Below are 14,637 nucleotides of genomic sequence, written 5' to 3' on the forward strand. Positions count from 1 at the left end.
GCAAAGTTGCATTTTTTCAGGCAGCTGCAGCAACTCCTGGAGACTGCAGGTTTTTTTAACATTTCTGCAGAGAAACAAACACTCATTCATGTCTGCCATTATGTTCCTGTAAAATGGATTCAGTCCTGCAAGTTTACGCTCTTCTTCACGTCGTTGTAAAAACCCTGAAATATCACCCCGTGTGTTGGATGAGGGGACTGACAGCAGGAGAAATGAGAGCGACAAAAGATCGAGATAAATCGAGGTGGGAGAGAAGGACTCGCCGTCTCCAACACAGAGGGAGTGTGTGTGTGTGTGTGTGTGTGTGCGATGAAAATAGACAGGGAGACACATTACAGGATTACGGGTGTGATTTTGGGCTAAGGCGAGGTCATAGAGGAGGAGAAGGGGGAGCGATGAGTCCTCAGTCTAACCCTGGAGGAGTTTCACACCCGAGCGACAACAACACTCGGAGGGATGAGGTGAATGTCAAACAAAATAGATCCATGTAGACGTGAAATATCTGACAGAGGGTGAAGCAAAGTAGAAGCGAGCGTGACGTCTTTGTGACAGCAGTTTAGGCATGGCTGACTTGCCGGTGTGTCTCTCGCTGGCACGCTGCCGAAGCCGCAGCTGAGTTTAATACGAGGGAATCAGCACAGCAGACTGACACCCAGACTTCAACTTGCACACTCCTCCTCCTCTTCATCATCTTCTTCTTCTTCTTCTCTGCCTGAAACCTCCTTTTTGTGATGCACACTGTGACCTCTGCTACCTGAAAGTTTACTTTGCAAGCTTTTGCTTTATGCACCCCGAGGGAACACTTTGAACCCCCTGTTGGGCGTCGCTCTGTTTTTGAAGGTCAGCGTTATTGATCTGCTCATTTTGTTGAAACAAGGTTCGACATTTTGGGATACGTTTGCTTTCCTTCCCCTTCAAACCTTCTCTCCCATCATCCCTCTCTTCCAACCAAAGACGATCTCTTTTATTAGTCCCACGAGGGGGAAACTAAACTTTACACTCGTGCACTGAAGGAGAGTGTCAGAGTGAACGAGAGCCCACATGGCTGCAGGTTTCCTTGAGGGAACCAGCAGTGATCAGGAAGTGAACGGGGGCACTAGATCAATTTTCAGACATGATCCGCACCGGGACTTGAACCAGCGACCCTGCAGACTGAGCCACAGCCACTCTTTAGTGTGTTTTCATGCTTTTTTTTTAAATCAAAGAAATAGTTAAACACGTCGACATTAGTGTTCTTTAAGGATGTCGAACATCAAGACAGATTTCTGATCAACTCCGAAAAATCACAAGTTAATCTTTCAAGTTTGAAATCAATAAAAACAACTAAACTTCATGAACAATATTAATTAAAATTTGAATTAGCATTCAAAGCTATCACGCTGCCTTCGGTTACCGAAAACACAAATATATCTTTTCTAATAAAGAAGCAAAAGTTTCTTGATTGAACGCTTTGTGACTCTTTCTTGTGCACATTTCAAATCAAGCTTTTTTTCATTCTTTCTTCCTCGCCCTTTTTTTTACGTCACTTATCATGTGCCACAAACAAGCTGCTTCAAGCCTTGAGCTAAGCTAATCGTGTGCTAAGTAAAGCTAGCTTTTAGTTGCATCTTCATATTAGCGTCGCTGAGGGGAAAAAAACAAAAAAAACGAGAGGAAAGCGTCTGTTTTAATTCGATCCTACCTGCGGACGAGGTCGAAGTCAACCATCGGTTTCTGAAGCGAAATGTCAACAGTCGCTTTATAGGCAACGCTGACTCGGCCTAGTTTAAGACCAATCAAAAATTCACCTTACAGCAGCTGAATCTACCTCAATATAACCTCTCATAAATGAAAACACGTGCAGCCGGCTCTTAAGAGGGAAAAATGATTGAGAGGTGCGATTGAAAGAGGAAGTAAAGCAGGTCAAAAAGTGCTCCTTATTTTCTTAAGCATCCTTACCTCTGCTATTAGCCGCTGGTAGTTTCTTAACCTTTCTGGTCTTGAATCGTCGAGGGCCTGCTCGGTTCAGCTTCCCCTTCCCAAAATGAATTAAGACTAAAATTACAGCGTGAGGTCATGGCTTCTCTGGCAATGAACTCAACGAGTTGAGAGTTAGATCTGAACGCTTTGAAGAGCATGGCTTGGTATAGAAATAATCATCAAAAAATAAAGGAAATTATATTCACTGAAGTATGTCAGAGCACGTTAAATCCAGAAACCTCAAAGTGGGCGAACTTTGAGTTTTATGGAAGTGGTCACTTTCTGCATTCTTGTGTTATTCCCAAGGAACTAAAGATAGCAGTGCTGTAAAATACACACAAACGCATGTGCGCAACAAAGACAAGGCGACATGCAAGAGGCCTTTTTAAGTTTACGTTTGTCCACATAGGTACCGAAAATATCAGCTCTTTTACAGTATTGTTACAATCACAGCTTCTAATTACAGGATCCTGCAGAATGGTTGTGGTATTTCAGTTTGCGAGGACGCCAAAAGGAAGGGGGATAAAAAAACGGTCGTTACTTTCGTGGAGTTGGTGTAAATTTCACTTTACAGTCGGCCGGTTATGATAGCGGCGTATGAAGTCGGGAAGTTGTGTTTTCTCATCGCGCTGTGTCTGGTTTTTTTAAAGTCCTTAAATCACAGCCTCCTCTGCTTCGCTTGTGGTTCATCTTCGTCCAACAGCTTCACTTATGGGGCTTTTAAAACAAACGTCCTCAGGCATCGTTTTTTTACTACCTTCACATGGAGCAGACTCACTTTACACCGAGGTAGATTTGTAGGAACAAATGTTGCATGTTTAAGGAGGAAATAACTCGAGGTTGTTGCGAGGCGACATTAGTCAGCGAGGAGACAAATGTACCCTGTGGCTTTCTGAGAAATGCTGATTATAATAATCTAGAACAACATTTTTTAAGTGCAGTGGGAGCCGGTGTAATAAGGCTGAGTAATGTGAGCGGGATCTTTGAGGGTTTGTTGTTGATTATCTTCTTGTTTGTTAGAAGCAGAGATCTCCGGGACAAACAAACACTGCAAATCAAAGAAAGCTAATAGCAGCGTGTTGAATGGGAATCGGAAAAAGTTGAGCCTGACAGAAGCCCCCCCCCCCATCTGAGACTCAGACTGTATGTAAGGAAAAAGACTGATGAAGACATAATATTTAAAGCTCCCCCTGCTGGCTGGCTGCAGGATAGCTCATAAACCCCGCCCCCTTTTTGACAACAGAGGGAACAAAAAGATCATTTCAAAGATTGTCACATCATTTTTTCTCAAACCTGTTATCCTTCTGATAGTAAGACATGCTGCTCCAGCGGCGCCGAGGACAAACACACACTAAAGACAAAGTCGTTCACACCCACGCCGTCTGCTGTCGCCACCTGAGAGAACTTGACAAGCTAACGGTTGCAGCATACCAGCCAATCTCTGCTAAAGTCACAAAATGACCACGAGTACAGTCAAGTCTGTGGTCTGAGAAGGCAAACAGCCTATCGTAGTTTAGGATTAATGGGTGACACCTCGGGTGGCCAATCAGACTTCAAGGGCACAGACCACCTCTGGCTACCTGCTGGATCTGCCCCTGCTACAATGGCATTACATGCTGCAAGAAGGCTTAAATGTTTGAAATCGACTCTAGTAACTGCAGACCAGCAGAACACGACTTCTACCAGACAGACGAGGGACTCTGAGTCCGATGAAGGTTTTTAGAAAGTGTGGGTGGTCTATCCGTACGGCCCACCTCAGTCAGGACTGAGACTGGAGAGAGGGATCGCTATACATCGCTTTCTGAATTGGTGGACGCGTCATGAGTTTGCAAATTCCTTTTTAGTATCTGACTTTAGACGTCCTCGTTCTTGTCTTTGTCTTAATCCCGCACGTACAACTTTAATGACCTCAGCTGTAAAAACAAAGAGCGTATGCATCTCTCTCCTGCGGCAGGTCTCTGGAGGCCGATGTTTCAGAGCAGGGGGAGATCCAAAAGAGAGAGGGGTTTTTTTTTCTTTGTGGGGATCCAGATGGTTAGTTCGAAGGAAGCTAAATAACTTCAAGGTTCACTTGGTTAAACGCCGTTAGACATGTTTCAACACTTCCTTCACTCTCTCCCTCTCACTCTCGACGGGTGCGCCTCCTCTGTATGTTTGTCTAAGGCGGTGTGAGAGAGTAAAAGTTGGTGTTATTCTTCGGCGCGTATCAATCCTCCTGCGTTTGTGCGGAGAGGCGTGTTGTTGAAAGAGCAAATATGAGGAATCAAGCGGATTAAAACGCCGTCTTGGAGCGAGAAGGAGAAAAAACAAAGTGTGTTTTGAAGGGGTGAGTCGAAACGTTTCTGTGAGTAAGTGTGAGTGAAGTATTTAAACGCTTCCATCGCTGTCCCGACGCCCCTCAGGCTCCATAAAACGCCGGTGGATAGCAGAACGTCCCTGCGGAGCATCACTAGGATAAACACACACTCATGAATGGCCCGCATTGAGAAGGGGATGCAGGGGGAATACAGGGGTCAACGGCGGACCCCTCCTACAGGGGGGGGGGGGGGAGGTCACCACACTGACCGCCCTCGTAGCAGCCAAAGACAAGGAGGAGTAATTCTTTGGGAATGCCGCGTCTCCCGCTCCTCCTCCTCCTCCTCCTCTGCCGTGAGCCCTCCTTCTACACCCTTAAAGAGAATCGATCGATCACCCCCCGCCCCCCCGAGAATCCCCCCCCCCCTCCGCTCTGCTACTGAGAGCGTGATTATTTGTTTAGACTGAGAAAGTCATTAAGTATTAACGAGAGAAGATCAATGTGTCAGACTGTTCGACCGTCAGCTCCTCTGAACTGGAAAATAAAGCTGAAAGAAGTGGGAAGTCATTTTGAGGTGTAGGCTCAAGAAAGTGGTCGTAAGAGATTGATAACACGCCTCCTTGCTTTGACAAAGATAAGTAAGATCTTGTTGATCTTTCTGAGGGAAGAAATTAAAGACAAATTCATCTTCAGGTTGACGACTCGGATGGAAAGATGTGTCAGGAGACAAACAAAGCTTGAGGCTGTCTGAAGACACATCACTGATCAAACTGCAATTCCTCAAGTGTCCACTCGAGGCAGGCTTCAAACATGAGGGATCTTTTTGCTCCTTCTATGGGTTTGATATTGTTTTCGGTAATTAACAGTGGGCGTGGTTTATTTTATTAGGGGTGGCGGGAAGCCAGACAAAAAGGGTTTGAAATATTTTCTGTTTATTTATTTTTTTATCATCTTCATCTTTGGACTTTTTGTCTAATAATTCTACAAACACATCTGGAGTCAGAGGTACAAACCCGTTTATTCTCTGCAGCACTTTACAACCTTAATCCGCCACAATAAGGCCCCATGATAAAATGTATAACATGTTTACAGCCTGATTCAGAAGATGCCTCTCTACAGCTCCTTTCCTCATTTTTTACATCTCATCTGTTTTGACTCTGTTACCTCGGGATGAGCAGATTAACAGACTAATCTTTAGGTTAAAGATCTGAGTTCAGGGTGCTGCCGGGCTGCTGTTTGGGTCCCGTGTGATACTGGTGCCGTGGTTCTCAGGTTTTGGGTCTGGCCTGCAGCTCCTTCCCTGCGCATTGTTTGCCACATTTGATTTTATTATTAGGCTTCTTTAGATAGGAACATGCGTTTATTAAAGATCCAAGCGCATCGGTCCATCAAGCTCTGGTTCTAAATGTAATCGACCTGCCTGAACGAGAAGGTCATCGATCTCCATCACAGCCCGCACTCAGACGCTTAGCTCCCGGATATCAGCTAACTGTTATAATCTGTGTCTTTGTTGTGGAGAGCCAAATGGAGGGCATCGGTGAACGTTTCTGACGAGGGAAGAAGAAAAAAATAATCCCCCTTCAAACTCACCTCGCCTCGATCAAGAGTTGCATAAGTTCTTAGAGCGTGTGAGCAAAGTGTGAGCTAAATGGAGGGAGTGCAAATTCCACAGCCAAACAAATGAGCAGCGTTCAGATGCTCAGATTTACGTCTTAGCGCCATCCACCCAGCGCTACGTCGACCTCCCTGCGTCCTCGTCTGCATGCATCGTAACTTCATCCCCTCTGGTGACGGGCAGAGAAATGGAAACATGCTGATCTGTGTAGCATATGTGCTCAGGCTGCACAGAGACACCCCCCCCCCCCCCCTCCCTCCCTCCACCCACGGTGTGACCGCCTCGTTCCACCTGAGTGCAGAGTGACGGGAGAGGACGGAGAGATCAAGAAGAGGAGGCTGATGAATCAATTAAGCTACTGTGAAAACACCGATGGAGAGCAGGGAAGTCCCAGTCTGCACGATTATACATTTCAACTTCTGGCTGTTAAACACCTTTTATCTGGATATCCAGGATTCCTAATGATCCGTCGATGAACTCCTGCTGATGACTTTCAGGAAACAAAACCAGCCTCTCTTCAAAGACACTTCCCTATAAACTGTCTAAATGCTCCTCTGTGTTTATCCGGCACCTAATATCTTTGCTTTAAAAACACGAGATCGCTCTGTAATCCAGTTTTTGTTGAAGGTTTCCAAATGTATTATTGTACCGTGTTTGAGTTGGCCGCTTCGCTCGTGCATGAATCAGTAAAGAATAAACAGGCGCTGAAGACCATCCAGGGCATCGTTTGAGAAACTTCCACACTTAAAGAAACAAACACAGACTGTCAACGAATTCAGATGTTGTTTTTTTAGGCTTCACATGCAGCAGGCTGAAATTAGTGAAGTGCTGAGTGTATTCGACTTAATCCAGCCAAATGTTGTTACAGAGGAAGATGAGAACATGACATCAGGTTTGAGTTGTATATGTTGTTATTTCAATCATTTGGATGCTTCTTTTTATTGTTTTTTTTTTCATGTTTTTGCTTCACTGAGAAGAAAGAAGATAAATACTGTAGAGAGCTGCAAACACTGGAGCTTTTAACAGAAAACACCTGAGCAAACAAAGTCCTGGACTCAGGACTGGGTTTAGGAAATACTGAAGTCACAAATCCAACTTTGAAGCCAAATCAAGCCAAAAAAAAAAAAAAAAAAAAAGTTTGATCGCTGAGCAAAATCATGTTTATTATTTATTTCCGTTCTAATTCATCGAAGCTGTTTTTACATATGCACTCCTGAAAATGTCTTCCCTCCCCGTTCGCTAAGGAAAGTTCCTGAATATTAGAAAAGAGAACAAGCCTTTAAAGACATTAAGACGATGTGCAGAGTCCTGATGCACCTTTAAGGAAAAGCTAAAGACACCTTAGTGATGTGGGAAGGTGTTGATGCTGATAAGAAAGCTGCTGAAAGGTCATTTTACTTTAATTTTACATGTTACATAACAAGATTACTGTAATGATAAAGTAATGTTACTGAGTTTTCTCCTGATCATAAAAATCTAATCTTACACATACGCTGGTTAAATAGTTGACTTGACAGTCATTGCACGGCTTCTCCTAAAGTCCGAAACCTGTTCACTCTGCAGCCCAATAACACGAAAGACACAATAACTCAAAACAACAACAAAAAAAAGAAGAAATAATGGGAACACTTTCAGGAAGTAGACGGCGCCGACACATCTGAAGGCTGACCTGCCCAGAGGAGGAGAAACGGAAACTGCAGCTTCTTCGGGGATTTTGTTATCTTCTAATGAAGAGATTAAAGGAAGAAGGAAGAGCAGCGTCTTTTACAGCAATGGATGACTTTTACTAGAACTTAACAACGAACAGATTACTTTGCAATTTGCAGAACGTGTTACGTCACTCGTCACAACAAAAAGTAATCCGAGTACTTCAACGGATTACTTTACTCCGAACGCGGATAACGATATTATAACTGAACTTTTTCTATCCTCACCATAGACTGTAAAAATAATAATAATAATTAATAATAATAGTCCTCACCCGTGTGTCCAATCAGACTTTAAACTGTTTGTTAGATCTTAATGTTTCCTCTTCTCTCGTGTTGAAGATGTTTGTTGCTTTGTTTCTCCTAAATGAATAGCAGAATAAAAAAACTCCCTCACACTCCTGTATGTGTCATTTAAATTGTGTGATCGTCCGTAGAGACTCTTCCTTCATTTGTTAGACATCTGAATTTTCAATAAATACGTGAACTGAAGTTACACTATGCTCCGTTAGCCTGCAGTCACATCCTCACTGTCGTAGAGTCACACTGGTATTTTGCTGTTTGTAGAGCTCAGCTTGCATAATGACTGTGCCGAGTTGCTGCTGCTGGATGGTGATAATTAGTCTTTGTGTTCACATTTTGTGTGCACCGAGGGTATGTGGGTGTGTAAAAGCCACTTTTCTAGCTTCGCCGTGTACAAGAGGGCAAAATGGAAGCATAAGTGAGGCACTCTCAGTATCGGAGATAAAACATGTAGGGGGGAAAAAAAGTGAACCAAATTGATTGTTCATTCAAACTGGGATACATTCAGAATATGGGACTCCAGTAAACACACAAGATGGACCTCTTTCACTCCTCTCAGAACTGTCGCAGTTTGTGTTAAACCGTAGTAGGAGTGCGGCTTTAAGGGTCTTCGTCAGGTATTTTTCAGCTTCTGTTAGCAGAAGAGTCAAGTTAGATTTTTAGCCTGTAACTTTAGCCTTTGCTAACACTGGAGTTCGGCTTTATTTCAGCAGGTCTGCAGCCCCCCTGCTGAGCCCTGAATATGGATCCAGTTACCTGTCAGGGGAGCCACCTCACATAGCCAGAGAGAGAGAGAGAGAGACAGCGAGATCTGCCCAGAATTGGCGGGTTTGACCACCCTGAAGCGCAGGGGCCCGCAGGACACCCCCTTCAGTGAAGTTCAACTTTGATAGAGGCCCCTGAAAATGTTTTGACTAGGAACAGGAAGCGCTAAACGCCTTGGGAGGAAGTATCAAATAGAACAGCATCTTTTTTCCCTCTTTGGTGAGATCTCGCCAGTTTGATGTTACCACCAACTCTGCGGACAAAAGCAGGCTTTCAGCAGGACTTCTCCAAAGGATATACAGTGTTTTTACAGTTTCTTTCCCCCCTTTGGAGAGTCAACACTGTTGTTGCTCACTAGGTGTGTGTTTTCTTTTGTTATTTTATCAAACCTGTGGAGGAATAAGGAGGGAATGGAGACGAGTGTGGCGAAGAAAATAAACGAAAATCAATCCCCTAAAACCTCTCTGGCCACGTTTACATAAAGACGTTCAATTGAAAAACTGAATCGTTTTTCCTTTTGGGTTTTTTTAAAACCGGTCCACATTCAAGCGACAACGTTCACATGCAACCACAAAAAATGTCTGACAATGCTCATCCTTCTACAGAGCAACAAACACAGATAATGCACACACTCTTTGTGTGGATGGGCGATGAGCTTCTCTAAATCACTCTAAACTACGAAGCAGGTAAACTACAAGACAATGTTGACTGTGCGTCCTGCCAGAAATCAGGAAGTCCGCCTATGTTGTGCATGCGTATTGCCAGGAAGCATGAAGTGCGTTACAGGTCATTACTTTGCGCTCTGGAACCTGTTTTTATTTTCAGGCATCCAAAACGCCATTTTCTCGTAAACTAACTAACCAAAATGCACCAAAGCAGTTCACGGTTTTCATCTCAAATCGCTGCATAAAAAGGGCCTTGTAGTAACCAGAGTGAGGTTCACATGGTAACATGCACTGCAGTACAATACGACACGAAATGCATCCTGATGTTTGATTAATGCAAACAAGTCAAAGTGCAGGATTTAACATTTTGACCTCGTGTCATGCTTCATCCTTTAACTTTCTTCTTTTCGCCGCTGTCCTTTCGTTCACGCCACTTTCATTCATGTCAGAGTGAGAAGTCGTGAAACGGTGACGCAGTGAATCAAATTGGCGGTGAAATCTGTCGAGCACGCCATGCTTTTTCGTTTAAATTAAAACGCTGATACTTGGCTCTTGCAGCTCAACAGGAAACATGAAGCATTTGCTCTAACGCGTCTCCTTTTATCCTTCAAGTGTCTGTACTTCTACCTCAGTAGACAGTGTGTGTACACTTTTTCCAAGAACGCTGCAGGCCACTGAGAGCTGCTAATATCAATCAAAGTTCTGAAATGATCTCCCAAATACTGACACATATAGTATTTCCTCTCACTCTTTTCCTCCCAGTAGTCGTTCTGACTCAGAGGGCAGATGACAATTTAATGACGTGTCTTTTCTGAGGGATTTTCTTCACCTCGACAATGTCATACATAACCATGATGCAGCGTGTGATCGGGAAATCAAAGCTCACAGTCTCTAATAAGTTGCAGAGGGTCACGGTCGTGTCTTTAATGTGGCGCACATTTTGGCAAAGTCTGCATCCACGGCTTGTGAGAGCATCCTCAAAAAATCTCTGGATCTAATTGTGGCTCGATCTGCTTTGCTGTGCGAGAAGAGCACGTATGTCAAATACGGAGACAGATGCGGGAAAGCTTCCAGAAGCCTGAGCGACACAGAAGGATGTGGGGTTGCTGTACTTGAGCTCAAGCGTCTGTCTTCCCTGTTGCCTTTCAGAGATCCGAGTCTTCCTGCTACAGACACTTTGCGGTCGAGTCAACGAGGCGGAGAGCTGGAGAAAGAGGGGGGAAGGACGGAGCGAGAGAAATACACAAACAGAGGGGGGAACGTTTGGAGGGAGGAGAAGGAAAAGTGAGGAGTGAATGGGCCTACATGGGTGGCTTCAAATGTTGTTGTTTTTCTTCTCCTTTGAGTGACAAGGCCGTCGTCATTTAGAAATCATGACATAATCCAGGGAGCGAAGACTGACATTTTAAACTCTGGAGCTGTGTGTGCAAGTTTGAGCTGCCTTGTTTCAATGCAGGTATATACAGTACATCAGAAGCATTCAGTGTCTGATATGCAAGATAGTCAGAAAGATTACAGCTTGATTCCTGTTCTGCAAAACAGTAATCAATCCTTTCTTATCAGACACTTTAACACTTTTCAAAAATTCAGATAGTTTAACCTGGAAAAAAATGAAAACCAAACAACAAAATGTCCAAAAATCTGGATGCTAGGCTAACAGAGATTGTAACATTAGCTGTCACATGAGACGTTTATGAAATATTTTAAGGTGATGCTTTTAAAAGTAAAAGTTGAAGTAATTACAGGTTTTGAAAATTAAGCAGATTTTATTTTTTAAAATGTCTTTGACACACTTTGGCTACATGAGTTGATGCTAGCCACGCTGCTACTAGCTTAACTAGCCTTTGGGTGCACAGCTTTTGTTTTCTTCTTGGACTTTTTGACTTTTGGCTCATCCTGAATTTATTTTCCAGCTAATTGCATCTTGGTCTGTTTATTTCTTCTTTGACAATTGAGTCAATTTAATTTGTAAAATTCACAGTGGGTTCTTGTGTATGAGGTTCTGCAGACTGTTCTGGGTGGTATTCTGTAATAGTAAAGTATTAGCCGAAGTTAGCATAATGTCAGATATCAGTGTCTTCATATTAAACATTTCAAATCTGTATGTGCTTCTTAAATTAAAGTCCAGATCATAAAATTTGAATTTGGGGATTTTTTTGGGGTTTGGTAAATACGGGACATCAGGAGTGGATGCTAGCTCTGCTACTGCTAATGTAAGCATAACATCTTATCGCCTTCTAGGTGCACAGCTGCTAAAAAGGACAAACTCCTTAGCCTACACGTGTTAAATATTAAGAAAATACGAGACTTATATTGCATTAGAATTGAAGGGGTGCTCTGTATCGGCATATGGTCAAGTCGAGGTATCTATAGGCCAGGAGTTATGCAAATATCTGGCTCAATACTTTTCAGTCTATGTTATTGTTCTATATCTTCACTGAGCATGGCGCTCTGTTTGCTTGTGTATGTTGCAGGCCGTCTGTGTTTGGAAGCCCGTCCCGCTCAGAGGAAATGTTGGGCTCCTGCCTTGTGTCAGCTGCGGCGGTTTGGTGTAGATTACCTGCGGGTGTCACCATGATGAACTGGCTGCTGGAGCTCGATGAAGTGTTTATGACCGAGAGGCGTTGTTGCATGTAACTAATCAAGCCTGACGCTGGTAGATGCAAGCAGAACTTCTTTAAGCAGACCCCTCTAAGCGGTAATGTGATAATGCTAAATGATGTGAGGGATGCAAACGGTCAGCAACATCACACAGCTGCTGGACTCCGGATTTTCGGACTTTCCAATTAGCTGATTTGCTTGTGTCCAATTTTTGCTGTATTTATTGTTGTAACCGAAGCAGGAGATGTCTAGGTAACCTCTGTGCTTTGTTCCAAGCGGACAGAACAATAAATCCTGCTGTAACAAATGGTTTGTTTCAAGCTCACTGTTATTTTATCATCACATTCTGCACAAGCGTGATGGATAAGCTACGGGCCCCCGGTTGTTTGCACGAGCAGCTAGCAAGCCAAAGCAAACACGTGCACAGCTCAAAAAAAAAAAAGAAAAAAAGAAAAGTGAAAAATGCAGCAACATAATTCTGCAGCAGCACCCCTGATCTGCCGAGTTCATGCTGAGGTGAGAGAAAGGCAGGATGTAGAACAAATAAAAACACCCCTGAAAAGTCCTCGGCTGAATAAATTACGTGCAAGGACGCGTAAGATTGCACTTCATGAAGTGGTGAGAGCTCGGAGTCTCTCCCCAGCCTGTGTGGAGGAGAGGTGGGAGCGGAGCCAGAGGTTTTAATTCTCTCCATTAAAGCTGGACAACACTGTAACTGTAAGGCTTCATCATGTGGACTCATCCCTGCTCTAAACTGGACTTTCCCCGTCTTTGAGTCGGTGTATAGGGGAGGATCAAAAAGTGTTAAGAAAAAGAAAAAAAAACTATGAAAGTGCTGTTCTCCTTTTTGTTAGCAAAGGAAGAAAAGGAAGGAGAGAAAGAGAGACGAAATGGTTCTGTTAAAAGAAAGAGCAAAACGATGCCGTTACAAAAGGGGAAAAGCAGAATCCATCCCAAAGCCACTCGTGTGTAGCAGGTCCTTGCAGTTGTGAGCAGCCTCTAATTAGGCCAGTATTCAGGGGTGGCATTAGTTCCCAAACTTTTTAATGGGGTGGAAAGCGGAGCTCCTTTTAGAGAGAGGGGATAAGTGTAGCGACGGTTCCATACACTGAATAGCAGATGGAGAGATTCTGCACCTCCCTGGGAGGTATTCACTCTTTTAACTCTTTTAAATTTCATTCCTTGCACTCGCCTCCTTCAACTGCTCTCTTTTTTTCTTTATATTTCTCTCGGCACATTTTCACATCGACAGATGTTCAAAGGTTTACGCACGTCATTGTTGCTGCTGCTGCTTTAAGTATACTGATCGGAGGAGCTGCAGTCATTAGAACTTTAACAATGTGCAATGTCCCTTTAAAGATGTGAATAAATCAATTCACTGATTAAGAACAATGACTAAAAACTCAACTTTTTGTTGTGTGTTTGGAATTAAAAAAACAGAAAAAAAGAACATAATAAGTTGACTGGAAATGAAAAACGCCAGTAAAAATACATCCTTCTTTTTTCTCAGTGTGTACGGATGCAACTAAAATCATTATTTCTGTCAGTCCTTACTGGTGTCCCTGTAGTCTCTACTGTTGTCCCAGTGGTTTTACTGGGTGTCCCTATGGTCCCAACTGGTGTCCATGTGGTCTTACTATGTGTCCATGTGGTCCTTAATGGTGTCTCTGGTGTCCATTTAGTCCTTATTGGTGTCCCTATGTTCCCTACTAGTGACCCTGTGGTCCTTACTGGTGTCTCTGTGGTCCTTATTGGTTAGTCTTATTTTGAAGTTTTAATGTTGGTAAAAAAAAAGTAAATCATTTGAAAATATTAGGGTTTCATTTCAAACGACAACAAACATGGTGAACTTCTGTAGTCAGTCTGGTTTGTAGATAAATAAAGTATTTTATTTGATTTGATTTTATTGTGACTCAGAACGACACAAAGAGTTCATCAGCTTTGTTCACTGAAGAAGTTTAAGTTAACACATTTCATCCAAGGATCTCGACGTAAACTTTACACTTGCTGTGTGGTTCTCCTTCTGATTGGAAAAAGTTTTAAACTTTTCACTTTTTAAAAAAAAAGTTTTATATTCTCAAATTAAATCAGATTCAGATTGTTTTCAGTAATGTCAGACCTGTTTATGCTGACGTCCTCTAAGAGGAGACTCTCTCTCCTCTGAACTGTCTGGAGTTTTAATGGTTGTAGCTTGTTGTTGTATTTTCTTCTTCTGTGTTTTTCTCTCTTGTTGTTGTTGTTGTTGTTGTATTATTTAGCCTGCGTTGTCTTTAATGTGTTATGCATCATCTTTGCATCGCTGTGTTGTCCTCGTCTTTGTAAATGTTTGTTTGGGACCTCTTGGTGATACTGCTTGAGGGGTTTAACCGGAAATATTACATTTCACTCATTTGTACTTTTACACTGCAAACTAAAACGTTTGGAGGGTTATACAAATGGAAGTTGTGGATATTTGTAAAAAAAAGAGATTTTAATATTTTATCTCGCATACTTGTTAGAAAATATTTGACAGAACGAGAAATATGTCGACGTTTTAAAGCTGTGTGGAAATGTTAAAGAGCAACACACTCATGAGGAGGATGTTTGTTTAGAGCAGCAAAAAAAAAAGCCATGTGAAACTATTTTAATACCCTATATTCTCCATTAGTATTTAAATAACATCCTAATTAATTTCCTATATGATAAGCTGTAACATCATGAACACACATGCACTCAAACTCAATCCAA

The 14,637-nt window shown here is 42.8% G+C and overlaps 1 long non-coding RNA gene across 1 annotated transcript; it reads left to right on the plus strand.

Moving 5' to 3' along the window:
- Positions 1-11,138: 11,138 nt before the first annotated feature.
- On the plus strand, positions 11,139-12,373 carry LOC306837271. The gene is made up of 2 exons (XR_013780907.1): positions 11,139-11,236; positions 11,784-12,373. It is a non-coding gene; the product is annotated as an uncharacterized lncRNA (long non-coding RNA).
- Positions 12,374-14,637: the final 2,264 nt, after the last annotated feature.

This window comes from Symphodus melops, assembly GCF_947650265.1.
Source record: "Symphodus melops genome assembly, chromosome: 16".
Taxonomy (NCBI): Eukaryota; Metazoa; Chordata; class Actinopteri; order Labriformes; family Labridae; genus Symphodus; species Symphodus melops.